At 40.1% G+C, this 13,291-nt stretch overlaps 1 protein-coding gene and 1 long non-coding RNA gene across 2 annotated transcripts in view; one reads left to right on the top strand and one right to left on the bottom strand.

Moving 5' to 3' along the window:
* The window catches only part of SULF2 (sulfatase 2), a 280,668-nt gene that overhangs the window by 204,946 nt on the left and 62,431 nt on the right, over positions 1-13,291 (bottom strand). The window lies entirely within an intron of this gene.
* LOC309345173 overlaps positions 1-13,291 on the top strand; it is a 31,981-nt gene that overhangs the window by 16,791 nt on the left and 1,899 nt on the right. The window contains exon 2 of the long non-coding RNA XR_014158052.1: positions 6,951-7,078. This is a non-coding gene — a long non-coding RNA (uncharacterized lncRNA). The remainder of the gene's footprint in view (positions 1-6,950; positions 7,079-13,291) is intronic.

Genomic DNA, 13,291 nt, shown 5'->3' with positions numbered 1-13,291 from the left:
TTTTGCAATTATACATAATAGTTTTGCATAATTATACAAATAATTTTGCTCAGTACACTTTCAGGAATGGCTTTCAATTTCCCCCCCCCCCTTCCAAACAAGTATTTTGGGTAAATACAGCAATATCAAAAGCTATATCTATATCTATAGTATAGTATCTTAGGCCAAATAACAGAAAATCTCACCACAAATGGGTAAGTAAATAACCCCCATTGTAAAGGATAGCAGTGCTGCTTTCCTCATTGAATGTCTTGCGTTGGAGAACAGCTGTTTTGTTTCAATTATTTATGATCACAACAGCATGCTGTACATCACTAGAAATGTTATTGTTTGGTTTTGCAAAGGCACACATGCCCTAGCAACAAGACATCCCTCTAACCCATCTGTTGCTAAATCTTTGATGGAAATGGAATGAAAACTTTTCATTTGCTGGCTGTTTGTCTACTTGGGCAAGAATTAGTTAAATTTAAAATGAAGAAGGAAAAGGAAGGTAAACTAAAAGAAACATTGCATTAAATTGGATTTTAAAACATTTCCCCCTTGCATGCATGACTCACTCCATATGCAACATCAGAGGATATACATGCTAAGTAAAACAAACACACTATAGTTAAAATACAACAACAATTAACTTGTTGAAAAGCACATTCAAATGGGAAGAAAAAAGGCGGCTACATAGTTTCCATATCTTTCCTTTGATTTGTTTTGCAATTTCTTTAGATTCATGTTTGTGACCTTGTGTCCTGACAATACTGTGATTTTCCAGATCTAAGAGGCAGTCAATGTGCTCCTCCGTTCTCTTGCACTACTGTGGCAGGCATATTAGACTTCATGTCATTGGAATAAATATTCTGTAGGCTACAAGCTTTAACAGATTAATTGGTGTAATTTAAATTGACTAAAGCTTTAATTGCCAATTTAAAAGGCATATCAGTTATTCAGGAAGTAGCCCTGTGGAATGGACTCTTTTTGTTCTCTAAAAGCACCTTTGCCTGAGCAATCTCAGATAAGGTAGCTTCTGTGTAATGCACAGTGACCAGTGAAAGGATACTTAGAGCAACTTGGTGAAGCCCTAACCACTGCCTCTTGCAAGATCTAACACAGCTGGGCGTAAACACATAAAAAGTTTAAGGCGGGATGCACGGAGAGAGGCAAGCAGTGGTATCAACAAATGCAGCACCAGCAGATAACTGAGGTTTAGCGGCAACCTTACCACAACCTCAGAGGCAGCAAAGAAAGCAAAGAAAAGGCAGACAAGTTGGAGACAGCTAAACAGAGAAATGTGAGTGGAAAAACTTCACGGTCCTGGGCCCTGGAGCTACCCTAGGACGAGAAAGTGTCTATACAACTTTGGATGGCTATTAGGATTCAATATGACCTAAACAGATTTGGGAACTGGGCCAGAACCAACAGCTTGAATTTCAGTAACGATAAATGTAAGGTAGGAATAATCTTGGGCAGGAGTAATTAAATGAACAAATATAGGATGGGAGACACCTGCCTTGCCAGTAGTACATGTGGGAAGGACCACAAAGTTGAGTCAACATGAGCCCAGATGGATCAGACCAAAGACCTATCTAGCCCAGCTTACTGTCTCCCACAGAGGACCCACCATATGCCTAAGGGAAGCCCACAAGCAAGAGATGAGTGCAATAGAACTCTCCTGGTATCAGTAACAGGGTACATCTGATCCTAGAACTTGTGTTCAGTTGCAGCCATTGGTAACCTTATCCTCCATGAATTTGTCTAATCTCCTTTTAAAGCTTAAATTGGCGGCCATCACCACAACTTGTTTAAGCGAATTCCATAATCCAACAATGTTCTGTGTGAAGCATTTCACACAGAGGTACCTTAGCGGGTCTGCTGTGCAGACTACATCATCATCACAGGTGCACAACAGGGCCTAAAGAAAAGGAAGTGTCCTATTTTCCTATATATGTGGGGGTTTGATGTAACAGCAGCAGATGCACAGCTCTTACCCAACTATCACAGGACTCTAATAAAACCAAATTTGTAGCAACATGGTTAAAGTCTTTATTTACATTATAATGAAAAGTTAGGAGGATGATAATAGCTTACCAACTATTAAGGGACAAACACGCAAGCTTTTCAAAGTGATCCCTTCAATGCCAAGTATAACGCCACTGGGTAGAATTCTCAAAGAAAATAATAAGTTGTCATAATCTCTACTGCTTAGAACAATATTAGCAATTTAGTAAATCCAGGCAATGGAAGCTTGGGGCAATGACGGCTCCACACATCTCTCAATTCCTCTGAAGCCTGTCAGAGGAATTATTCGGAAGGAACCACTTGCTTCCGACTCCACCTATTTAATAGGTAAGGTAGCAATTTTCGTGCCGTTTTTAACTTCTGTAGTTGTGCATAATAACTGAGCATTAGCTGACAGCTAGGTGATCAGGGAATGCAATTAACCCATGACTTCTCATGCTGCAGCTTGAATTATTTGCACTGCAAACCGAAATGGTAGCCTTAGTTTTTTTAAAAAAGCTTACACAGGTGGAGTTATTCTTGGGTCCCCACAAATCCTGGAAAAGCCTTTATTCATTTATTTCATAAAAGTTATACACTGCTTGATTGTAAAAATGAAAACAAAAAACCCTCAAAGTGGCTTACAAAAAGATAAAATAAGAAAAGACAATGTTAGGCTAACTGATTTTCAGATATTGTGAACTGTAAATATGTTACTTCAGATTGTTTTATTGTTCACTTTGCCCACTTTCTCTTCGTACTGACTTGTTTTGCTTGTTGGGAAAGGAAGTTTTGCAGTAGGCACTGAAAAGACAACAAAGATGAAGCCTGTCTGATATTTAACGGGAGGGAATTCCAAAGCGTAGGTGCCACAACTCTAAGGACCCAATTTCTATTATGGCAGGCAGACTTGACCTCAAGACAAGATAGAATCTGCACCCATCCCTAGCAATGGAGTATTAATGGGATATATCTAAAATGAAATGTAAGCTTAAAAAAAAAAAAGAATATGGGGTGTGGGTGGGGCAAACTATGCAGAAATATCAGTAAAGGAGTCAGTGTATGTTTGAAGGAGAGCACAGTAGAGACTGTGTTATATCCTTGTGGACATGTTTGACAGCAGCTCTGAGGCATTCAGCAAAGCTATGCTACCGTTGTTCTGCCAGGGATTTAGCGCAATTCCCTTCTTTGGTGCTGGACTTACCTGGAACAGGATATGGATTCCCTTTTACAGACAAAATTGAAGTTGCAAAAATTGTATTGCTTTCTTCAACACCTAAGGCAGTGGCTTTATGAAAGTGATTGCTACCAACTCAGGTGAATTTTGTAAACAAATGTAAAGGAGTTCTCACTGTGTTTTGAAACTTGGTGCTTTTACAGCAACTGAGAAGGAAGCTGAGTGCATGAATAGAAAAGGAGTAAGGTTTAGCAGACTCTGTGACCTGGATAGAGCATGAGTTCAGACTTTTGTTATCACTCAGCTTACAATCTCCAAATGCATGTGAATTCAGTGATGTGATTGGACTCTCAGGTTGCAGCAATGGGTAGAAAGGAAATAAGATTAATGATAATGCACTTAGCAAAGGCTTTATTTATTTATTTATTTATTTACTCATTCATTCATTCATTCATTCATTCATTCATAGGTTTAGCCCACCATTCCTAAAAATAGTCCAAGGCAGCTAACAATATATATTATTATTATTTTATTATTCTTGAATTTATATACCGCCCTATACCCAGGGATCTCAGGGCAGTTCACAGAATAAAACCAAGCTATAAAACCACAAAATACATAATAAAAATATAAGCAATAACCCAATAGCCCCCCCAAAAAAACACATTTTAAAAGGGTATAGGAGATGTAAATCAGATCAACCCAAGGCCTGGTTAAAAAGGAATGTTTTTGCCTGGCACCTAAAGGTGTAGAATTAAAACAAGGGAGTTCAATTGATAGCATAAAAGCAATGACATTAAAAAAAAATCCTTAAAAGTAGCAGCAAAACTATTTCTAGCATAATTAACCATAGCATAAAAGAGGGCTTACATGTGTCTTATTAAATGCTCTTTCTAAAAGGAAGGTCTTCACCTTCAACGAAAGGTGATTAAGAGCAGAATGACCCTCCCTTTGGGAGGGAGTTCTGAAGGTGAGGCACAATCACCAAGAAGGTCCTGTCTGAAGACATGACAAGACAGAGGAACTGCATTAATGAAATACCTAAGAGGACCTCAGTTGATGACCACAGCAGTCAGGAGAAGACAGATCTGGACACTATACTTTTGTTGATGCAGTCAAGAAGAGCATTAGCTTTTTTCTTTTTTTGCTGCTGCTGCTGCATCACACTGTTGATTCATGTTAAGCTTGTGGTCCACGAAGACCCCTAGATCCTTCCCACATGTACTACTGGCAAGCCAGGTGTCCCCCCATCTTATATGTGTGCAGCTGGTTCTTACAGCCTAAGTGCAGAACCTTACATTTGTCCCTACTGAAATCCATTTAATTAGTTTGGGCGCAGTTCTCCAATCTGTTTAGGTAATTTTGAATCCTGGTTCTGTCTTCAGCAGCACTGGCTACTCCTCCAAGTTTGGTGTCATCTGCAAATCTGATGAGCATCAAATGTAAACACTTAATCTGAGTGTTTGCTTTGTAGAAGCTTAGCAAAAGGCACAATAATTTAGGAACTAAATTTTTAATACGAAACACCATTGTGTATAATATAAACACCTGGGTTGTGTTAAACTACAAGTAGGCCAGTAGAGCAGATGAACAACTTCTCATAAAAGCATTCCATTAAAAGGATGCATAGGTTTTACAACTCAGAGCCACCCTGCCATTCTGCAGTGCATCAAAGGAATGCAATGATATTATAAAGTGCACCATGTCTCTATAATTTTCCATTGGCCCACAAAAAAAGTTAACACACCTTCTATTAATCATGCCTAATCATGCACATTAATAGCAGTAGCACATAAAACTAACCTGTAATTTGGCAACATGTTTTGCTGTCTTTAAAATTAGTACAGAAGGGAAAACATTATATATAGCAATTAGTTGACAAAGTATGTCTGCAGCGCTTAAGTGCCAGGTGTGTTAAATCAAGTGGCCTGGGGGCAAAAATACTGTTTTTAACAAAGATAATGCTTAAATGAATCAAGCTACCATTATTCCATTATGTGACAAAAACCATCAATTAGCCCATCCATTAAATCCTTAAGTTAGCTCATGCAAGATTGATCAAGGAACTAGGGTTTTACAGTGTTTAATTTACAATAGATGGATATAGTTAGTCAGTCTGTTGGGAGACCCACCACTGGGCATTCTTCCCACACTTAAGAACAGAACAGAAGAAGACCCCTAATGGAACAGGTCAGTGTCCCAAATTCTTCAGCATCCTGTTCTCACAGTGGCTCATGGGAAGCATGCAAGCAGGACCTGAGCACAAGAGCACCCCCCCTTCTGTTGTTTCCAGCAACAGGTATTCAGAAGCATGCTACCTCCTCTGTTACCTGGTTATGCACAGAGATTAGCTGCTGGTTGACAGGGCTGGATAAGAATTCCATGTTCAAATATATAAAAGGATGTCACATAGAGGAGGGAGAAAGGTTGTTTTCTGCTGCTCCAGAGAAGCGGACATGGAGCAATGGATCCAAACTACAAGAAAGAAGATTCCACCTAAAGATTAGGAAGAACTTCCTGACAGTAGGAGCTGTTCGACAGTGGAATTTGCTGCCAAGGAGTGTGGTGGAGTCTCCTTCTTTGGAGGTCTTTAAGCAGAGGCTTGACAACCATATGTCAGGAGTGCTCTGATGGTGTTTCCTGCTTGGCAGGGGGTTGGACTCGATGGCCCTTGTGGTCTCTTCCAACTCTATGATTCTATGATTCTATGATTCTATGATTCTATGACTGGCCTCTGTGATGTGGAGCTTTTGCAGTATCTGTGGCTTGTAATTTGTGCTTGCATTTTGTTATATTTCGCTGGCAGGTTCTCATAGCAGATGCTGAAGGTACTAGACAAGATCCATGGCAGGCATATGTGGGTGGGGAGGCTTCTCTGTTCCCATGGATAATCCACTTAATGGCCATTGGGGTGCCACTACAAGGTCTCAGCCTAGTGCACAGGCTGATATGTGCCCCCACCCCCAAATACACCTTCTGCTGACAGGATTCATTTGGTGAATACTGCCCTCCATGTTGGTTTTGACTGTGGTTTGGGAAAATAATTTAAGGTGCAGAGAGAGAATTCCTCAGCTATTACACATAGAAGCATATTGTATCACAGACAGAACACTCTGTGTTGCAAATAAGGTTACACTCCATTAAGGCACAAAATATCAAATTATAAGGGGTGGCAGAAAAAGAACATAACTTTTAACATATGTGGTGGGAATGTAAGAAAGTGAAAGGCTTCTGGGATATGATATATAATGAGATTAAAAATTTTTTGAAGTATACATATGTTAAAAAACCAGAAGCATTTTTACTGGGAATTGTAGGTACAGAAATTAACAGACAAGATATTAAGCTTTTCCTATACGCAAAAACGGCAGCAAGAATTTTATTAGCACAGAAGTGGAAACAAGAGGAATTACCGACAAAAACCACTGCAGATAAGAATAAGAATGTATGATGTTTTAATGTTTTTGATTTTAAAGCAATGGTTAAATAGTGAAAATGAGAAATTTGAAATAAAAGATAGAAAATTGTAAGGAAGATTTGAAGGAAGTCAGGGCCCTAAAAAGCCAAAATGTATAATATAAGAGGAGATATTGCAATGGAAAGTATTATTGTAAAACTAATAAAAATGATATGAAAAAAAATAAGGGGTGGCAATCATACAAGGTTATTGTATGTCCGCAACAACTTGAGCTTTAGAACTTGACAGCATGCCATTAGGTTTCTGAGTCCTAACATTGTTATGAATGAGTCTTTCTAACCTCACCCATTTTACTCTTGAAAGCAGATTAACAGAGAGCTGCATCAGCATATATTGAAAGACAGACAGAAAGGCAGACCACAGAAGCCAAATCTTGTCTACATGGCCTCTTGGATTCTTAGCAGAGTCAACAATGCCGTCATCAAGAACATCAGGTATGCATTTGTGTATTCATTTAAAACAATGCGGATATTAGTCTGTTGAGACCTTCCTTGTCACCATAATAGCTTGTTATAAGAAGATACGGTACATGATGACTGCATACAGAAGTAGGAAATGAAACACCTTCAAGCTTTTTAAATGCCTAAGAAAAGTTTACATCCAAAACAGGAGCATTCATTCCTAAGGCACAGTCATGGTGACTGATGGTGTCTTCTATCCTCCCCACAGGCAAAAGAAAGCATCTTTGTAAGCTTTCAATCACTTTGATGGAGAGCAATTGTATATACTACGCCTTTTAATTAGCATATGACTGCAAGGAATGTAATATTAGGCAATATATCTTTGTTACAAGCCAAAAAAATACCCATTAATTAGGGCCTCCAGGGCTTCTTTGTGGAACTCTTACATTTCTTTAAGAAAACAACAACAGTGACAGAACTTTATCCACCATGTGCAGATCATTTACTAAAACAGGTTGTGTAGAATAAACAGATAATGTACAATAAAAGCTAAGCACTAGAAGGGCAGCAACAGATGTGGAATAAATAAACAACTAGAATTGTAAAGTTATGAGGTCTGTATGCAAATTATGATGCAATAATAAGGCGGATCAGTAAAAGGGTTTTGTCCAGTTTTCACCTGTATAAGTAGGCTGATTATTATTTTAAAATGTGTGTGTATACGCTTCTCACCTACAGTATGAAATAGAGTGCAGCAACATATTAAGCCCTCTTGCGATTTTGCTTGTTTCTAAGGGTGCTTCTGACCAACCTGTTCATTGAGCATTCATTCCTTTTTGTTTGCAGAGTGGTTAGATCATGTTGCATCAGAGTAAGTATTATCCCACACTATTCTGCGCATTTTCCCATCACTTTCATTATCACAAAGAAGTCTGATCTTTTGGAGAAGTGCGTTTGTTGTGCAAGACCTCCCACTCAACCATAATTGCACAATCTAAATTTACTGGCATGTGACTGAATCCCATCCCCAAATAACAACTATCTGGAAGTGCCGTAAGAAGCAACTATATATATATACACACACACACATATACACACACACACACACACACACACATATATACATATATATATATATGGATGCCAAAGCATTTTGATGCATCAGCATTCCATATGATAAACTAAATATGTCCTTAAAGTTTATTTTAAAAACAAGGTCTGTTTTATTACCCACAGGGTGCTTTTGAACGTGGCTTCCCATTAGTAACACTACATTTGAAATGATGACAAGTTTCCCCTGTGAGGTGTGGAAAGATTGCTTACAGAAACACACACACAGAGTGAGATCTTCTTCCTTGACAGCTACCTTAAAATTCCTTCAGCAAATATGTATAGTTACCAGATGTTATGTACGGGCTTCTTGCATCTGGTTTTTGACTATAGCTCCAGCTAAAAGTTAACACGTTTGTACAAGCAGGTTGCAAGCTATAACTCAAGGGGGAAACACACGGAGGTAAACATACATGGAGGCACTGTCAACAACTACCTGTTGGCCATTTTGGAAGGGCCGCCCCATAGGACAGTGGGCATTTGGGAATTCTTTGGGGAGGAAGAAATACCTTTTTCATTTTCTCTGCCCCTCCACCTTTTTTGGGGTGGGTGGGAAACTGTGTTGTGAATAGGGATTCCATATGCATAGGCTTCAACAGGACTAGCATTTATGAGCAGGGAGCCCACTGCCAACCCACAAAACCTGGGGCCCTTGCTGGGGCCTCTTTCTTCTTGCTGTCATTGTCCTGAGTAAAGGAGGAGTGACAACAGCAAAAAAGGGAGGAGTGCCTTCCACTTGTTTCACCCCTTCCCTCCCAGTGGTGATGGTGTGGGTTGGGTCCACAGGAAGAAGGCAAGCAACTGGGCGGTAGCAACACCATGAGAAAGGAGTTGGGTCCACTGAAGACACCTTGCTCAATGGACCACTAAAGCCTGGAGCCAGTACTGGACATGGGAGGGAAAGGGTTGCAGTCCATATCTGGGAAAAGGCTCTACACCCAAGGATGAAGGCCATATGGATGCACACTGCCTCCATGTGGGAAAATAGCCAAAAAGTTAGAAATTCTGAGAGTGTGGGGAAGCTACGACAACAAAACCTTACCTTTGATACAGCCAGTTCTTACATAATGCTGTTCATGACCCAGAAGGTCAAACAAGAAAGGGGGGGGGGACTGAGGGGGGGGGAGAGAGAGATGGTTTGGGTTTTTTTTTGTAATCAGAGTCTTAAAATATCTGTATGGATCTTCCAGGAAAGACTCTGTAGACAAGATATTTTTCATGCGTATGAAGACAACGTATTTAGAAATATTAAAAGTGTGAAGGTTCCCATCACTTCATTACATTAATTGTTAATTATACACATAGGCAGGCAAGATGCACAGCATAGAGGACCACAGTGGAAATATCAGCCAGAGGGAATATTTCAGTCAATTCTAATTAACAACCTGCCCATCAGCCTATTAAGTGCCAAGCTAAAAGCCTTGCATTCAATATGAGGATGTGGGGTGAAATGATACTAAAGCATGGAATTTGGTGTCATCAATATCAGCAGATGATTCACCATTTCTTTATCCTCCCCCTTTCCACTGGAACTAGGATATGGAATCTTATTTATTAAAATTTATATACCACTTGATTGAAAACAACAACAACCTCAAAGCATTTCACTAAAAGAACAACAAAATTATTGGTAGAAACAGTTAAAAACTGTTCGTACCTACGGGACCGCCTCTCCTGGTATGCCCCACAGAGGAACTTACGGTCTTCAAATAAAAACACCTTGAAGGTCCCAAGCCACAGAGAGGTTAGGCTGGCCTCAACCAGAGCCAGGGCTTTTTCGGCTGCGGCTCCAACCTGGTGGAACGCTCTGTCACAAGAGACAAGGGCCCTGCAGGACTTGACATCTTTCCGCAGGGCCTGCAAGACAGAGCTGTTCCACCTGGCCTTTTGTTAGGGCGCAGCCTGACTCCCTCCTTTGGCAATCTTTTCAAGACTTTAGCTTATGGTTGCCATTAATTTTGTTTTTAACTCATTTTTATAATGTTTTATAATGTTGTATTGTTTTAGTGTTGTTAGCCGCCCTGAGCCCGGCTTCGGCTGGGGAGGGCGGGATATAAATAAAATTTATTATTATTATTATTATTATTAAAAACAACCATTTAAGAATAATCAAAATCGATGATAAGGTAATGCATTTAAGCTCTGGGTAGCAAAGCACAGACAGATTTACAAATTTGTGTGTGTGTGTGTGTGTGTGTGTGTGTGTGTGTGTCAAATTCCAGAGGGGCCATCTTGTTAGGCTGCAATGAATTGTAATGGATTGCTTTGAAGTCACTTCAATGCCAGGTGGGAAAAAAATCACCCCACTATCCCCCTCCTCAGTCTTGTCTTGTATTTTGCCAGAACAAAGGTGGCAACCCTAACTAGCAAAAGTCCTTGCTCTGCCTGCCACTAGCAGAACAGGGTAGGTGAATCCAGCCCATGATCTTTCAAATCAAACCCTCTGTACACCAGGCCTTAAAATTTTTATTCAGTTTTTACCATGCTATTCCGCTGAACAACATCTCCAAAATGACTCACAAAACCCAAATAAAAGCACCTACACAGAACAAAACAATAATGGAGCAATATGCATGCACATAAACATTAGTAAGGGGAACAGCAAACACAGATGCTTCTAAAGCACTTTATGAAATGAATGGCATACAGTATGCAAAAGTCCTAAGAGAAAATATGTCAGTTCACAGCTGATTATTATTTTTAGGGTCAGATTAATTTTTGGATGCTCAGCAGGCATCGTCTTAATTAATCAGCCCCTGATCACTTATGAAATAGACAAAGAAGAGGTCACCATAAACTACCTGCAGTAAAGCCACTGATATCTAATGCCATCAATAAAACTATTGAGCAAATCTAGGCTGCTATTCTAAAGTCAGCCAAAGGCTGGCTGAAAGTTCTTAGGACAGGCATAGGCAAACTCGGCCCTCCAGATGTTTCAGGACCATAACTCCCATCATCCCTAGCTAACAGGACCAGTGGTCAGGGATGATGTGAGTTGTAGTCCCAAAACATCTGGAGGGCTGAGTTTGCTTATGCTTGTCTTAGGATGTGGCTGCTCCACCAGCTCCACATACACCCACAGAGGATCTTCAAGTGCGCCTGCTGAAAGCTCTACAGCTCTAGGTGTATACTACTGGTGGTGTGCATTGTTGGTGAATGGCAGAAGACTCCTTGCACCCCCAATATGCCCCGCCAAAGGGCAAAACACTGCAGCTGGCGTTGTGATTTTTCCTTCTGCTGATGTCAATGGAAGGAGAAATGGGAAATACCTTCCGCCATGACAGGAGCAAATTAGTAGGACCTAGGAAATGACAAGGTCTCTTCTTAAGGTCTCTCCCCCCCCCCCCTCAGCCTTTCACCTTAGGACTCCTCAGTCACAATGTAGATATAGCCAAGTGTTCCTTTCCAATCAAATTTTGCAAATTCTAAGCACTGTCTGACTCTCAGAATCCACTTTCATGAAGGTGTGAGATGTGCTCATTTTATAGTAACTTTATTTTATAAAACCCAAACAACATAGCATTTGTGTTCCTGGCCATTTCTCTATCTTGCCTCTCCCAGAGGCCAAGTTACCCCTGCCCCCTGACAATGAATTTAGTCAACTGAAAAAGTAATTATATCAGGAGGCTTCCCTTTCTTTTCTCATCTCTTGCAATCCCTGCAAATGAGCATCTTACGCTGCGAAGCATGAGATTTGTCATAAATTAGCCACAGTGTTATCAATGGTCATAAAATAACCTAATTTTTAAAAAGTCAGGACCATTATGTGCCTTGCTAACTTCTCCTACAATCATGAATTTCTAGACAATGGGAAGTCCACAATAAAATGAAAGAGGTATTTGCATTTCTCATTCTACTGGCATTAATCTTAATATTACATGCCTTCAATGCATTTTGTTGGGTAATGAACTCTAATATTTTACACACACACACACACACACACACACACACACACACACACTGTTCTGGATAACTCCTCCATGAAAGGATGGCTTGGTCTGGATGATCCTCAAAACCACATTGGTAACAAACCTTGTGTCTGCCCCCTCCATCTCTCCTCATGTATTATCTGTTTCTTTCTCATTAAACTGGATTGGGCTTCAAACTAGAACTGAAAACTCATCTCAGACTGTGGAGAGTGGGGAGGGTTTGGAGAACTGTCTGAAACAATCTTTTTCATTTTGGATGCTGTATTATCTTTGTAGTCAAATAATTTATAAATTATTAGCTCAGAGGAGAAGTTCAAATATCATTTCAACGTGGAAGGTGACCTCAAGTCCGGAGCTCCCAGGAAAAAATGCTGATGTGGTACAGGCATATATGAGTGCATGGGAAGTCAAATATGTGCATTATTGATAAATGGACTGTGTATATGATTACGTGTAGGATTGTGTGAAGGGGAATTGTCTGTATGTATCTGGTTTTGTGACAGAGCCACTGGATGTTATTGTGGACATGTTATGCAAGATACTGATTTTTTGCACTAGGGACCATTTCTGCCTTCTCAGCTTGATTACTCAACACTTGAGAACTTGTGGTAGAGTGCCTAGACTGACTAAAATGGGAAACAATGAGGTGATATAAGGCTTCTGTCTGTGATGTGAGATGGCACCACTTGATGTTTAGGTAATGAAGTGAGGATGATATTAAATCTGGATTACTTGACCATCCCAGTTTTCAGCAAGCTGGTGCCCCTCAGATGTTTTGGACTACAACTCCCATCAGCCATAGTCAGCATGGATGGAAGTTGTAGCCCAAAACATCTGGAGGATACCAGGTTTCATAAGTCCGGATTTTATTATGGTATTGCACTGATTGTGTTCTGTTGCTTTACTGTAAGTTTTGTTTAATTCTGTAAACTGCCTAGATTACTTTGAGTATAGGGCAGCCAATAAACATATAAACAAAACCATACACCATTTACTGATTGCAGATACATGAGCTCTAACTAAATACGTATAAGGTATAACAACTCCTAATTGGGCAGAAAGATGTACAGCCATGTATTGTGTCATGTCTTAAGTGCACAAACATACTGCACCTCTCTGTGTCACGTTCTCTAGACTCACTTAGCCACCCTCTCAGTCTTCCTTCCATTGTCTCACCTCAGAACAGGAATATGTGGCTGAGGCTCAC

Source organism: Podarcis erhardii (assembly GCF_964252035.2).
Source record: "Podarcis erhardii genome assembly, chromosome: 6".
In the NCBI taxonomy this organism is placed as follows: domain Eukaryota; kingdom Metazoa; phylum Chordata; class Lepidosauria; order Squamata; family Lacertidae; genus Podarcis; species Podarcis erhardii.
Note: the sequence above shows the minus strand (reverse complement) of the source record. Positions and strands in the feature narration are given on the sequence as shown.